The sequence below is a fragment of the Prionailurus viverrinus genome, unplaced genomic scaffold (genome assembly GCF_022837055.1).
Source record: "Prionailurus viverrinus isolate Anna unplaced genomic scaffold, UM_Priviv_1.0 scaffold_77, whole genome shotgun sequence".
Lineage (NCBI taxonomy): Eukaryota > Metazoa > Chordata > Mammalia > Carnivora > Felidae > Prionailurus > Prionailurus viverrinus.
The window spans coordinates 95,600-98,271 of NW_025927639.1; the positions used below are offsets into that span (position 1 = coordinate 95,600).

The 2,672-nt window shown below is 45.2% G+C and overlaps 1 pseudogene; it reads left to right on the top strand.

Moving 5' to 3' along the window:
* The first annotated feature begins 1,528 nt into the window (after positions 1-1,528).
* LOC125159880 (uncharacterized) lies at positions 1,529-1,681 on the top strand (annotated as a pseudogene).
* The last annotated feature ends 991 nt before the right edge of the window (positions 1,682-2,672 follow it).

Sequence of the window (2,672 nt, forward strand, 5' to 3'; positions counted from 1 at the left end):
TCCACAAATGCCTAGAAGCTCTAGGTTGGACCCATTGGGAAGGGTGGAGTTTTGTGGCAGTAATGCTGCCCTGTTGAAACCAGGTGGAGGGGAAGGAGAGAGGTGCCATTCCGGCTTCACTGGGGTTCAGGTATATTAGTGTTGGTGTTGGATTTTTCACCTTTTACTCTAACACATCTCAAAAGTTTAATTTCTGTCCGGCATGTCAAAATGGCTTCCAGAACAGTTCCTCCTTTCTCAGAAGTGCCCTCCGTGTCATACCCCGTTGGGCTGCTCTTTATCACCATCCAGGGTCTTTGGGCCACCACCAACTTCTCCAACCTGGTGGCCTCTGGGACCTCACCCTCCACCTCCACCATCTGGAAAGATGATTGAAACAGTATGAGTTGACTTATAAAACACGTTTTGTCTTTTTACTTGTTGAGTGTTTGGAGAGGATGCAGTGATGGCACCACAGGGCTTTCAGGTTAGCCTGAGTGAGGACAGTGTAATGTGCTTCAAATTTCTCAGGAAATGAATGAAATGGGCAGTCGTTTCCACCCAGTGAGCTGGGCAACACATGTCTCTGAGAAGGAAAGAGGCCTTATACATGCTGACTCCCTAGGATGTAGCTTGTACAGAGACCATGTGCTGGGCTCTCTGAGGGATGAAACACACCCCTAACTTTATTTCTAGCTAGTTGAGACCTGAACTGTTCACAGATGCTTGATTAGTTATAAAAACTCCTGAACCAGGGCCATGTAGACCTTCCTCAAAGGACAGGATCAGATCTCCCTCTTGTCCTCAAGGGTCACCTGAGGCACCTGAAAAACCCTCTGCCCCTAGTACGGGACATGAGAATGTGAAAGAGTTGAATATAATGAAACCTGTTGCGGATGGTTTGTTTTTCTTGCACACAGTCTATGCAAGTCAGAATCAACTTCCATCCCCCTCCATCTTTTATGAGACCTAGGACATGGTGCAACTCCCATGGGGAATATCAGTTGTGTCTCTACCATGGATGCAGAGAAAGACAAGGTAAATTCTGTTGCCTATTTCAGTTGCAATGCTTTCTGGAAAATTTATCTGACCTTGTCTGGTTTTCTATGCCCTCTGGTATTTTTACTGTTTGATTTACATCCTCACAAGCCTCCAGACTTCTCAAGTTTAAGATCATCATGTTAGCTAGTGCCTCTGGACGCCACAAGTGTGTGGAGGTGGAGGACCACGTGGCTATCACTTTGTGTTTGTGGAAATAACTTGAGGAGAATGACACTTCACTGCACCCTCAAGTCTTCTGGAGCATGGGACACCTTTCTCACTTTCTTTGCATGGGATTATCCTGATTATTTTCATTTTTTTTCCTATTTCAGAGTAGGCCATGAATTTGTTCAGAATGTCTGCTATGAGCCTCGTGACTGGAAAAGATAACAACACTTTCCAACATTATATTGTGTGCTTTGTGCAGTGTTGAGGGTTCTTAGTTAAATTTCAGAACTCATTACTGGTCCTTCTGTGTTGGTCAATGTGCAATAGAGAAGTTCTCCCAAGCTTTGCGCAGTGGCAGTATCATAGCCAATGAGGTTTATCCGAGGCGCGATTATTGCTCATCGAGAATTTCTCCAGTTGTCCCCTAGGTGGAAATACTCTGAATTTTCAGAAGCGGCATGTGTAATCGAAAATGTACGTGGAACTTCAGTCGTGAAGGGAGAGAATCAGTGATTACCTGCAGGGCCAGTAACTCACAGAGTTCTTCAGTTGTATTTATATGAGCAGGTTCAATTGTGTCCCAGGAACAGTTGCAACTGGTACTTTGTCTCATGATGCCTTATGGGAGTTTTACACCTGAAATTGAGACATGTTTCTGTTCATTCTTTTACGTAGAATTTCTACCTCCCTTTTACAATGGGACAAAATAGCTCTGCAATTCATATTGTATTTAAAAGCTGAATTACCTGTGAATTAAGGTAAACACTCTTAAGACCATGAATGTGCACAGGTAACGTGTTTCTCTCAGAAAACACATTTCTAGGCCCCCTGCAGGACTCCAGGAATCCCCATCTCCTCAAAGGTCTCTGTGCCCTTGCACAGAAGATGTCTTTGTCAGTGAGGGAAGCAGAGTAAGGACATGAATGGGATGGCAATTTGAGCTTTGACCCTGGGGTGGCCCTGAATCTCTGTGTGGTGCTGGGCTTTTCTTTCATTCCTTCATGTTTTGTCTGTTCTCAATGTGTAAGTAAAAAGTCTGCAGATCTGGTGGAAGAGGGGTGTCCTGAACACAGATGCCTGCCTCTCTGGAATACGTTCCTTTATTAGACTGGCATTACTGCCATCAATCTTCAAGAATAGGATTCCTTGGCTTTCTGCATTTGTAACCATGTGCAGTGATGTGTGGAGACAGTAGTTTCTCCTTGTGCATCTGGTACCTTCAGGCTGTAGGTGGGACCTCATAGGAGGTCCTCGTGAGACCTTCAGGTTGTAAGTGGGATCTCGTGGGAGGGTAGAGTTTTCTGGCACTGATGCTGCATTCTACTAGAACCCGTGAATGAACAAGGGGCCAGGTGCTGACACCTGCTTCATTGTGTTTCAGCTCCTGTGGGCGTTCTACTTCTGTCTGTCATACCAACATACCTGTCGCTTCTGTTCTGTAGGTCCTTATGGTTGCAAGAGGACCTCCTCTTTTACCAGGTCCA